Source organism: Dasypus novemcinctus, chromosome 2 (assembly GCF_030445035.2).
Source record: "Dasypus novemcinctus isolate mDasNov1 chromosome 2, mDasNov1.1.hap2, whole genome shotgun sequence".
NCBI lineage: Eukaryota > Metazoa > Chordata > Mammalia > Cingulata > Dasypodidae > Dasypus > Dasypus novemcinctus.
In genome coordinates, this window is record NC_080674.1 from 189,352,148 (window position 1) to 189,364,460 (window position 12,313).

A 12,313-nucleotide genomic window follows, 5' to 3' on the forward strand; every position below is an offset into this window, starting at 1 on the left:
CTCTCGCTTCCACTTTTCAGCGTTTTGCTTTGCTTCTTGGATTCTGTTCTGGATTTTTCCTGAACTATTAATATTAAATAGTATTTCTCTCCTACAATGCACAAAGAGAAATGGGAGAAAATAACAGACTATGGGTCCCAGGTAGAGAGGAGGGGGCTGAAAAGAGATAAAGAGGGCTGATTCACAGATTACAATTACAAATGCCCAGGTTTACTTGCGTGCTGCTCCAGGCAGGGGGAGAAAAGGCAAGAACAGGTCATTTGGATTTTGTGCTTGTTTTTTTTTTTTTACAACAAAGGTGGTTTATTTTAAAGATTTATTTATTTATTTCTCTCCCCTTCACCCCCCTCCCCACCCCGGTTGTCTCTTCTCTGTGTCTATTTGCTGTATCTTCTTTGTTCACTTCTGTTGTTGTCAGCAGCAGGGAATCTGTGTTTCTTTTTTTTGTTGCGTCATCTTGTGTCAGCTCTCCGTGTGTGCGGCGCCATTCCTGGGTAGGCTGCACTTTCTTTCGCACTGGGCGGCTCTCCTTACGGGGCGCACTCCTTGCGCGTGGGGCTCCCCTATGCGGGGGACACCCCTGCGTGGCATGGCACTCCTTGCACGCATCAGCACTGCGCATGGGCCAGCTCCACACGGGTCAAGGAGGCCCGGGGTTTGAACCGCAGACCTCCCATGTGGTAGACAGACGCCCTAACCACTGGGCCAAGTCCGCCGCCGTGCTTGTTTTTGAAACCATTATTCTGCCTTTTGCTAATGTTGGGGGAGGAGTCCCAGTTGTTGCTGTTTTAATTGGTTATCCCACCCATCATTCCCCTCCTCCTGGGTGGCCCAATGATAAGGCCCCTGGAGGATATTCAGGGCTTCTCTTGACTGTTGGAGGAAATCGTAGTCTGAACAGGGATTCTCAAGGTTCTCCTGGCAGAAATCTTGCTGGGAATCTGCATGTTTAATGGCAGCAGGTTTTTTTGCCAGGTTCCAGATCCATCTATTGATTCCTAATCTAGTCTGCCTCAACTCCCCTCTAAGAAAGTTTATTCCTTTATTCTTAAAGGGGTGCTGAAGGATGATGGTCATTCTTCTGTAAGTACTTTATGCTGGTTAGGGACCATAGGCCCTACCTGACAAGGTGTAAAAATCCTCTTGTTATTCTATTGCAGTTGGAAGAAGATGAATCTGGCATCCTGGGTGAAGCTGGATGAAATCCCCGTATGGCGAAGAAGATGGTGATTCTGAAAGAAATAAACTTAATTAGAATTTTAAGGATATAGGGTTTCACTAAAGGATACTAGAACGCAAGAGTAGAAGAGGCCAGGTGCCTATAAAGGCTGTATCTTCCTGAAGTTGGTGGGCTTTCTTTTGCAGATTTTGAATGCTATTTCAGACTATTTTAGGGTGATTTACATAGGGAGAAAATAGGAAATGAAAGCAGACAGGTTTCTTAAGAGGTGTCTGGTTTACCCTCCCCATAGCAGTAGGCATTTGGGTTAGAGTTAGAGGGAACAGCTGGCTTTGACATAGACTTTGTTTCTTGAAGAGGTATTTCAGGCACTTGGGTGTCTCGTCAGGGCTTTTGGTGAGCTGGCACTTCTTTGGACAGCTGGCTTCACTCAGGATTAGTGCACCCTGCTGGCAGTCCCTTTAACTTTGATAGCTATGGGATTGATCGGAACTACAGAGTGAGGTTCCTTCCATTTTGGCTGTAATTGAGAGGGAAGCTCGTTTTTATGCCAGGTTTTTTTCAGAACCTGGTTCCCAGGTCCTGGGTAAGGATAGGTTATCCATGGACCATCTCAAAGGGGCTGAGCTGAAGTGGGTCCTAGCTGCTTCATTTGCTGTTTCCTTCCTGGTGGGAGAAGGCTTAGACCTGGTAGGATGACATGTGGACTTACCAGTTCTCCCCAGGGTAGGAGTGGGACAGGTTCTGGAATAAGGGCTAGGAGGGGGACATGGGTTAAGCATGCCTTTCATTAACTACTTAGAAAATGAAGTTTACCAATACCTTTTAACATGTTCAGTGTCCCTCTGCATATGATCTAGAATAGAAAAGATATCACTGTTATCATCAGGCATGTATCTAGAATAGGAGAAATACAGGTACAGTACTTAAGACTAATCAATGCACTGATTAATGCATTTTTTTTTAATTGCATGTAATAGATCTGAACTCGAGGTTTGCATTACCATACATGTTATCTTCTCCATGGGAGCAGGTCATAATGCCAATTGTGTTTAAGTTCTACTTAACATTATTTTGGTAATCACTGCTCCTCTTGGTATGCCCTTCACACAGTGAGCATGCTGCAGCCCTGTTGACCCTAAAGAGAAGCTAAGCTAGGAAGGTAGTTTCCAGTATTCCACCAGCTTGGTGCATAGTGCCCTTTGGCACCTTGAAACAGTGCCAGTCTGGAGGCGATATCCATTGTATATCTGACCATTTTGAGCCATCACTGGCCGCTGCAAGAGGCCAAAACTGCAGCATAGTCTTCATCCACTTCAGGAGCACAAACAGAGATGCAGTAGATACCTTTATTGTTTTAGGGGTTGGCGACCAACCTAGCCAGTAACTCAAATGGAGAAGCAAAATGCAGTGTATTGAAGGTCTGGTACAAGAGGGTTTGACAGTGCTAAAGTCCATCTCTTTGGATTTTGATACATTTTTTTTTTTTTAACACTTCCAGTGCAATGTGTAACATATTAAATGAACTTAACTTTTCAGTGCTTTGATTTTACATCTATATCTTTACCGTGACGATGTTACTGGCATCAGTTCAGTTTCTGTTTAATAATGACTTCCTGGGGTTAGCCATTTAAATGTTTCAGTTTAAACAACACTTCTACAAACTTCTTATAACTATCCATAACTACATAGACTATAGTTCATTTCAATTTAGGCAAAAACAATTTTTTTAAATGAAGAGGTTTGTAGTAATTTCATTAGTCAAAACTTATAATTTCTTTTCATCATTTAAAATATATCCATACTGACTTACCAATAAATAAGTGCTTATTTAATTTTTGGTCATTTGAAGAGCTCTTTTAAGAATTTTCATTTGTCAATTTAATATCAAAATATACACTGACACTGAACAAACAGAGACAAACACAAAAAGTGTTAAGGCACACCAACAGAAGCATGAAACTGGGGAGGGATCCCTTTTTCTTTGGGGGGGGAGGGTGGTTCATGGATATCCTGCTTAGGAGGCCCTGCATCCCTCTCTTCTTGGGGTCCTGGGAAAGTAGCATAAAAGGTGATATAGGGGATCTCTGTCCACTTCCCCTCTCTTTTGCAAAAAGGATTGAGCTGTAAAATGGTGTTACAGTTGAAAGTCCCATTAACCAGCCATTGTTCTTCGAATTCTAGTTTGTATTGAGGCCATTTGACATTACACAAGAATATTATCCATTTGTGTTTCAAGTCAGACAAGTTAAAGTTTTTCAGTGTATGAGAATGCAACTGACGGGGATTCCAGGGGATGGACTCTCCTTGTCCCATCCAGATGACCTAGGAGTCTAACGACCTTAGAGGCCAAAGACCTTGGAAGCCAAAAACTTAGAACACCAAGTGTAGGTTGCCAGGTGGGCGTCCCTGCCCAGAACCGAAGGTGCTTTAGGAAAACACAACGTAGAGAGGTGTGCACTTCTCTACCCCCACTGACCCACCACTTCTGAGCTGGCAGAAGGAAGGGTGCACCTGAGATGTGAGGACAAGGAGTGGACTCACCTGACCAGGATCTTGTGGTGTTGCAGGGATTAGTTGTGCTGATATTGGTCATGTAGATCCTAGTCACGGCACCAAAAGTAATCGCCAAATTTTACCACTGCTTTTGTTCCTCAGTTCAGACAGACTTCAAAATGAAGAAATGAAACCTCAATGCAGCACCCAGACAATTATTTAATTGCTTTTCAGTGTCACAGCTCAGGAGGCCAGGGCTCAGATGGAAGCACCCTCAGTGTTATAGCTCATGCCTGGCCAGGGTGACAGAAGCGCACCACAGCTCAGGGTTACAGCTTGGGTGACCAGGGCGAAGATGGAAGTGCACCGAGGGCTTTGGGCTGTGCTAGATATAGGGTCACTGTGCAGCCACCTGGAGATGGAGCCTTAAGTTGCGATGCTCTAATTGGTTTGTCATTGGGTTCCGCGTGGGAGCATTGGCTAAGGTTTGGAAGCTAGATTAGCGTTTTATGTTAATAGGGTATGGTAACTAGGAGGTGTTGGATTGGCTGATTATTGAAGCTAGATTAGCATTTTATGTTAATAAGGTATGCTAACTGGGAGACTTCAGATTGGCTGGGTTTTTTTTTTTTTTAAGATTTACTTATTTTTATGTATTTGTTTCTGCCCCCCTCATTGTTTGCACTCGCTGTCTGCTCATCTTTTTTTTTTAGGAGGTACTGGAAACCAAACAAGGGGCCTCCCATCTGGGAGGGATGCGCCTGATCTCTTGAGCCACCTGTACTCCTTGGCTGATTATTAATTAGAGCAATGGCTTGAAAATCTCTTATCCTATTGGTTAGCTTGTCCTCCCTCTGCCTAGGGGTCACAGTTCTGTCACCAGCCCACTCCCTCAATGCATATTAAAACAGTGGCCTTCTAAGACTTTTAAAAATCATTGTTGGACGGCAGACTTGGCCCAGTGGTTAGGGGATCCCTCTACCACATGGGAGGTCCGTGGTTCAAACCCTGGGTCTCCTTGACCCATGTGGAGCTGGCCCATGCGCAGTGCTGATGCACGCAAGGAGTGCCCTGCCAAGCAGGGGTGTCCCCCTGCGTAGGGGAGCCCCACACTCAAGGAGTGCGCCCCGTAAGGAGAGCGCCCAGCGCGAAAGGAAGTGCAACCTGCCCAGGAATGACGCGGCACACACGGAGAGCTGACACAGCAAGATGACGCAACAAAAAGAAACACAGATTCCCATGCCGCTGACAACAACAGAAGCGGACAAAGAAGAAGCAGCAAATAGACACAGAGAACAGACAACCAGGGTGGGGGGCGGAGGAAGGGGAGAGGGGAAAAAAAATAGACTTTGTCAAGAAAGTAAAAAGGAAACCTACTTAATAAAAAAAAATCATTGTTAGTGAATATGATAAATCTGCCTGCAGGTTCCAATTAAACCCATTTTCTAGATAGTCCAAAAACTTAATTTTAAAGAGTTGTTATCAATATTTGAGTGTACAGCCTTCATAGTAGCATCTTTCCAAATAAATATTTGTAATTCATTTCACTGGCAACTTCAAATTAAGAACAAAAGATGTTTATGCTTTATTCTGTTTCAGTATCATCCATTAATACTCATAAGAATATTTGCTTTATTGATACTATTTTAAACTACAACCATTTTTTATTCTTTCAGGTTGAAAACGTAAGTTCAGAGGTTTTGATTTTGGTCTTGCCTTTAAGGTGAAAATATTAAATAAAATGACCAGCAAATGTGAAAAAAAAAAAAAAAAGGCACTAGGTTGTGTTTTCTAAAGTGAGAAAACTTTTTTTTCTATAGCTAAGGATAAAACAAAGATATCAAGGAGCTATTTTGATAAAACAGACTTTCTACTTTATATGCTGATTAGTCAGGAGAAAATTTGTTATAACCTTCCACTAAAATCAATGAATGATTTAAGAAACTTTGTTACTTTAACAGAGAGAAAGAACCAAATTTTGGTTTTGTAGCAATACACTATTTGATACTAAGGCTTTTAAAACTTTATAGATAGACCTATTAAATTTTACCCAACTTTGACCACAAAGATTTCTTTTCTGCAATCTTACTGTGTTCATTCAGGTTTCATTCTACATTCTTATTTTTTCTTAATAACCAGTTTTATTTTAGGACAAAATTACTTTTGTTTTTCTAAATAAAAAAGAAACAACATTTATGTACCTTGTATACTCAAGTTACCAAAATGGTTTTGGAAACTGGCCTCCAAGCAAACTTCTTACAACATATAATTACTAGCAAAATTAAACAAATCTGCCAGAGTAAGGACTTAATTTGATTACCTGCAAACATAACTTTACTTCATCTTAAATACTTGCTAGCATGCAATACCAGAATATTGATAGCTCATAAGAAATAGTTTTCAGAAATATATGCTTTCCTTAGTTTACTATTTTATCAGTACTTCAGTGAGGTATATTATAAAAATTCCAAAATTGTGAATAACTTCAAAAGTATACTGATTGCCAGGTTCTGAAACACACTATAATTATTTAATTTGTTTTAATCATAATTTAGAAAATAGTTTCAGAGCTTTTAAAGACTTTTTACTGAAATTTGACGATTGGATTATTCTCTTACTTTAAGCCTGTTAAAAGGTTTAAATTAGGAAATAACAGGACAGGCTATGACTCTTAAATTTCTGGTCTAGTAGATAAGATTTTTAAGCTAAACTTGCATCTTCTTATCTTGTTACACCCAGCTCAGCTAAACCTGCATTAGGAAAAACTTTCTTCTCTTCCCAATAGTTTTGTTTCTTTTTATTTGTTTGTTTTTTTCCCATCAGTTCCCCTGAATTGGTTTTTTCCTTTTTGTTTGCTTGTTTTTGTTTTTAGGAGGCACAGGAACCAAACCTGGGATGTGTGGGAAGCAGACGCTCAGAGCTCAACAGCCTGATCCACATCTGCTCTCCCCAGTAGTTGTTTTTTTTTTTTAAGATTTATTTATTTATTTCTCTCCCCTCCCCCCACCCCCCCACCCGGGTTGTCTGTTCTCTGTGTCTATTTGCTGCGTCTTCTTTGTCAAGGAGGCCTGGGGTTTGAACCACAGACCTCCCATGTGGTAGACGGACACCCTAACCACTGGGCCAAGTCCGCCGCCCCCAGTAGTTTTTATATTCAGGTTTCTATATAAACTTTCTGTCCTGCTTAGCTTTTCTGATTTGGGCTTCAGAAATATTCATATACATATAAGCACTTACATTACTTTTAGCAATTTGAATAGAGCTCTTTTAAGGATTTTTGTTATTTTGATAATGCCATACTGAGATGTGAAAATATACACTGAGCAAATAAGCAGACAAAAATACAGAGTTAGACACAGAAACACACAACTCACTAATGTTACCCATAGTTCTCATTCTTGTACAAGGAAAGTTTAAACTGTAAATTAGCATTATATGTAAAAGATCTCTTTGAAGGGTATTTTTTATTATTTTAACCTGTACTGTGGGGTCCCTCTGGGCTCTTTCCCTGAGTAGGTAAATTAGAGTTCACACTGAGATAGTTATTAAGTGTTAATAGCGTTATTAACACCAGTGGAGGGTTGACAGACAGGAGTGTCTTAACTGAACCATGGGGGAATGGAAGTTTCTATGGATTCAAACAGGGAAGAATAGTTACCATTACAAAGGTGCAGCCAGTTCTGAAACACCCACAAGTAAAGGCAAACTCAGTTTAGAGTTGCCATCATAATAGCAAGCCTAGGCTAAATAACAATTTCAAATGTTTTTCTTTTGCTCTTTTATGGCATGAAGTCCTCTATATAATAGTTACGTCTTGTCTCTTGGTTACAGTTCTTATTTTATTTTTGCTTAAAAGCAAACTAGGAATTCCCTAGTTCTGAAGGCATAATTAAACATGCATTAGTGCCCACTGCAACCCTGTCACATAAAAATATGCAAGTGTTAAAAAACATAGACACATACACAAACTGGGAACTTTCATTAGCTAAGCAATTAAAACTTTTATTAGTAACAGTAATGCTGTTGAGTTTTCCCACTTTTCCAACAGTTGAACTAATTCCATGTGTTTTCTTTTATCCCTTAAATCCAATTGCCAGATAGAATTGAAATTTAAAGTTTTTAGTTTACTTTTCACTGTTATCTAATTTTATCAGGTGAACCCCATAGCCAGTTTACCAGCTCTTAGACATGAACAGACTGACAAAATTAAAGTCAGCATGATTAGAACAAAAGAAAGAATTTTACACACTTAGTTATCATGGAGAAAGACCCAATTTTAGAACCACCTTCTTACTAAGCTCCAGTGTTCGCCCATGGCAGAGACCTCGTCCTGAAACTCCCAGCTTTGCTCCTCCGGGAAAATCTCTGGGCAGCTGCTAGGCAGGGACCTGGCAGGCTCAGGGAAGCCTCACCCCCGACGAGACAGGAATTGGGGCTGCATTTTCATTAGCTTCCTCTCTTCGTAAGGGTTAGAATCCTCAGGGGAGGGGGCTGTAACAGCTTCTTCCCTGAGGTAACCCTGTAACTGGCCTAGATCTAGATTCCCATTTAGTCCCTGCATCAGGCAGGACTGAGATGAGAGGGGTTTGGAGTGGCAGGTCAGCACTGGGCAAGTGACTTCTATGCCAGTTAAGAAACTACTGCTCTTCCCTGCCACCTCAAGGGCTGAGGCTCCTCCAGGCTGATGGCTTGCCGTTGTCCAGGGAGCCCTGACGGACCCAGGCCCCTGCTCTCCCGCCCTGGGGCAAGGCAGCCTGGGTTGGGGGCCTGCCTCTTGAAGCAGATTGCTGCTGAAATGGAAGCCAGAATTGGGGTGGTCTTAAAGGGACAGGGTGCCTTTCAGGGCAACTGCTAAAAGGTGAGTTTATCCCTGGGCCTTTTGCCTGCCCCTCCTACCCGCTTTTTCTTGGTGGTACAGTTTTGATTGTTGAAAACTGGAGGCTGTCTTTTAAAGGGAGTTAATGGAAGTTTGGGGACACAGGAAAAGTTTTTGTAGCTTTTTACAAATATCTCAGGCAGGCTGGCTAATAAAATGAGTTTCTAGGAGGATCTGTCCTTTTCTAGAGTCAGGATTTTTTGTTCTGCCTCTAAGTAATTTCCCTGAGCTTATTATAATTGGCCGGTTTGGTCGTGCATTTCCTCATCCCTTTTAGGAGACATGTAACCCTGTGGTCTCTAGCCCTTAGCTCTGCATGTCCCCTCCTTCCCTTTTACACAGGTTTCATTGGAATTCAGGGTCCCATACAGAGGTTACTATGAGCTGTCATCAATTTGTACTTTGGCTGCATGGTGTGGCAGGATTGCATCCTAGGAGGCTTGGAAAAGGCTTCCTTGAAAGCTGTAAACTTTGACAAACTAAAAGAAGTTTTCCAAGACCCTACTGAAATCCCAGCCCAGTTCAAGGCTAGGCTTACAGAAACTCTCCTGGCCCATACTCATTTAACACCCAAAAGCCCAGAAGGGCAACTTTAGTTAAACTCAGTCCTTCCCAGACATCCGAGAAACTCAAACAATTTCACGAAGGGCCCCTCACACCCCAACAAGACCTAATGACAGCAGCATTCAAAATATTCTGAACCCAGCTGAAGTGGAAAGGGAGAAGCATGCTAGAGACCAGGCCGAATATCCAATGCTAGCTGCCGCTCTCTCTGGCCCCACGTTAAAACCGGACACCCGATCCCACTTTCCCCTGGGACCTTGTTTCTACTGCAGTGGTACTGGCCATTGGGCCAAACAATGCCCCAGTCCTCAACCCCTGAGCAGGCCACGGCCCCTTTGCAACCAACCAGGCCATTGGAAGAAGGGCTGTCCCTGAGCCTCTCCAGGCTTGCCGATACCCTCCCAGGCCTCCTGGGCGGCCGAGCTCCTCAGGCTGGTTGACGAGGCATTCATCGGCCCCTACCATCTGTGGACAAGAGCCTCAGGGAACACTGTTGTGGGTAAATTCTTATCTCTCCTGTTGGACACTGGGGCCACCTACTCCACCCTCACTGCCTTCGCTGGGCCCACTTACACAAGCACCATACAGGTCATGGGGGTAGAGGGTTCCTTCTTCACCCCCAGACAAACCCCCACTCTCAGGCCTCTTTGAAAACTACACCTCATCCGCCCCATCCACCTCCTGGGCCAGGACATCCTACCCTCCCTCCACGCCTCTATCTCTTCACCCCTCATGCACACTGCCACCTGCCAGCACCCTTCTCCCTCTACTCCACCCCTTACAACCCGCCCCTGAGGAACCAGACCCGAGCTTTCAAGTTAACCCTCTGTTTGGGACACAGACCACCCCTCAATAGCCCGGCATCATATCCCTGTGCCTATAAGAGTCAAAACCTCATCCTCCTTTGTTGCCATACCCCAATCCCCGTCTCCCCCACCCATTTACACAGCTTGAAACCCATCACTGGAAAGCTCTTATCCCAAAACCTCCAGAAAAGAACTCATTCCTCATACAACACACCCAATCTACTTGTTAAGAAATCAAATGGTACCTACCGCCTACTTCAAGACCCCAGGGAAATAAATGCTGCAACCATTCCTGTTCACCCAGTAGCATCCAAACCTTATACCCGCCTTTCCCTCATTCCCCCAGACACCACCCATTTCTCAGTCCTAGACCTCAAGAACTCTTTCTTTACCATCCCATTACATCCCAGATCCCAAGAACTTTTTGCATTCTCCTGGACTGATCCAGACACTAACCATTCAGCACAGCTTACCTGGACAGTCCTCCCTCTGGGCTTTAGAAAATCTCCCACCTCTTTGGTCAAGCTCTAGCCCAAGAACTGCAAAACTTTTCAGCCCAACCCAACACCATCCTTCAGTACACCGATGACCTCCTCTTACGTAGTCCGTCAGAAAGAGTGTTGCTGGGAACATACTTGTCTTATCTTCTACCCTCCCTCCTGCTCCTGCCCGCCAGTGTGGGAAAATAGCTTGAATTTGAATGTGGGAACCTGGCTTGAAGTTGAAATGTTTCCATAATACAGATAACAAGCGTGGGCTTAGGAACACCAGCCTTGACTAGACAGAACGCTGTCTGGTCAGCATGAAAACTGTTTGCATGTGGAGACATTTGAACTTTGTCATGGCCTGCTCCCTAGCATGGCTGGTGCTACAGCTTTAATAACAAGCAGCCTTGAAAATAAACATTAATAACTACTGCTTTGTAATTTCTCATAAATACGATGTGGAAACTAGGGTCGAGGCTCTCAGTTCCAGAAACTGTTGAGTCCCCTGGTCCCATCTTTATTTTCTCTCTTCTGTCTTTCTTTCTGTCCTTCTATTCCTTCAGTTCTGTGTCGCCTTCACTTCGTGCAAACCGATTGCTGAGCTGGTCCCAGCAGCTGGCACCCGAAGAACAGGGACTCGAGGGGAAGAAGAATCGCTTCGAGTGAAACTAAAGGTGTTGTCACAGCACCGAGCCCCGAGTGGTTTAGCAGGCTTCCGAGTCCTCGGTGAGTGAGGACACTCTCGGGCATTCTAGCAGGGGTACGAGGGGAAACGGAGACAGTTCCCCCGTATGTCTGTCTCCTAAAACAACTCCTCAAGGCAAGAGGAGCCGAGGCCAGTGAGTCTCATAGTTTAGAACTCCTACAGATTATAGAAAAATATTGCTCATAGTTCCCAGCAATAGGAAGTTTAGAATTAGAAGATTAGGAAAGAGTAGGAAAAAGAGTTAAAAATATTACACGTGCAAGGTATTCCACTCTCTGTTACTATTTGGCCCACCTGGACTATTATTAAGTCTGTTTTGATACTAAATCTCAAGTTGTTTTGCCTTCAGCTCCTTCATTAATTGACTTTAGAAAGTCACTTTCCCCTCGGCTGACACCTCCTCCTCCCATACCTGGAGATGCTCAGCCAAGGTTGTCAGCTTTATAACAGGGCATCTTGAAGGCTAGAACGGAGGGAAATCATGTGGAGCCACTTGTGCAAGGAAAGGTTCAGTCACAAGTACAATGTCCTGTGCAAGCAAAAGTGCTGAATTAGGCCCTTGTTAGTAAAATCATGCTTGTAAGAAAACTCTGTGTTAAAGTGTTGATTAAGATAAAATATTCTGGCAGCAACTGTGCAAATCCCCTACTGCCTACATGATGATATGGCTGTGGGGGCTGATAGAATTAAGCAGCTGGAAGAGGAGGAAAATATGGCAACATTGGTGTTCTGTTTTGTTTCCATACTGATTCTGATTGGGCCTATTTAGCCAAATTAATAAAATTAGTACAAAATTTTTATCAAGTTGTTAAAAGGAATTTTCGGTTTTGAATCAATAGTTTACTCCTGAACTTAAAGTCTCAGTGTAGTGTTCAAGAGTAGTAATCCAAAAAATGTGTGTTAACTGTCTGTCTAAACTGCTAAATAAGAGCTTAACTGCATTTATGCTGCTCAAGTTATTCTAACTGGTTGCTCATTACTAATAAAAGTGTTTCCGAGAACAAGCTTGCATGTTACAGGCAACATGGATTCCAAAAGAAATCTTAAAAGCAGTAAAATCTAAGATGTAAAATGATGGAGAACTTAAAAACAACTATACCAGAAAAGTAAAATTGAGTCAAATTGTAAACTTTATGTTTCTTTTGGTGTGTTGTAATTGTTTTGTGCTTGTCTTTTTGTTCAATGTCCGTGTATATTTTG

At 42.9% G+C, this 12,313-nt stretch overlaps 1 long non-coding RNA gene across 1 annotated transcript; it reads right to left on the reverse strand.

Annotated features, from left to right (window-relative positions):
* Positions 1-715: 715 nt before the first annotated feature.
* Positions 716-10,474, reverse strand: LOC111764094 (uncharacterized). The gene is made up of 4 exons (XR_002796788.3): positions 10,396-10,474; positions 3,725-3,848; positions 2,003-2,036; positions 716-1,232 (listed from the first exon to the last, which is right to left on the reverse strand). It is a non-coding gene; the product is annotated as an uncharacterized lncRNA (long non-coding RNA).
* Between the last annotated feature and the right edge of the window lie 1,839 nt (positions 10,475-12,313).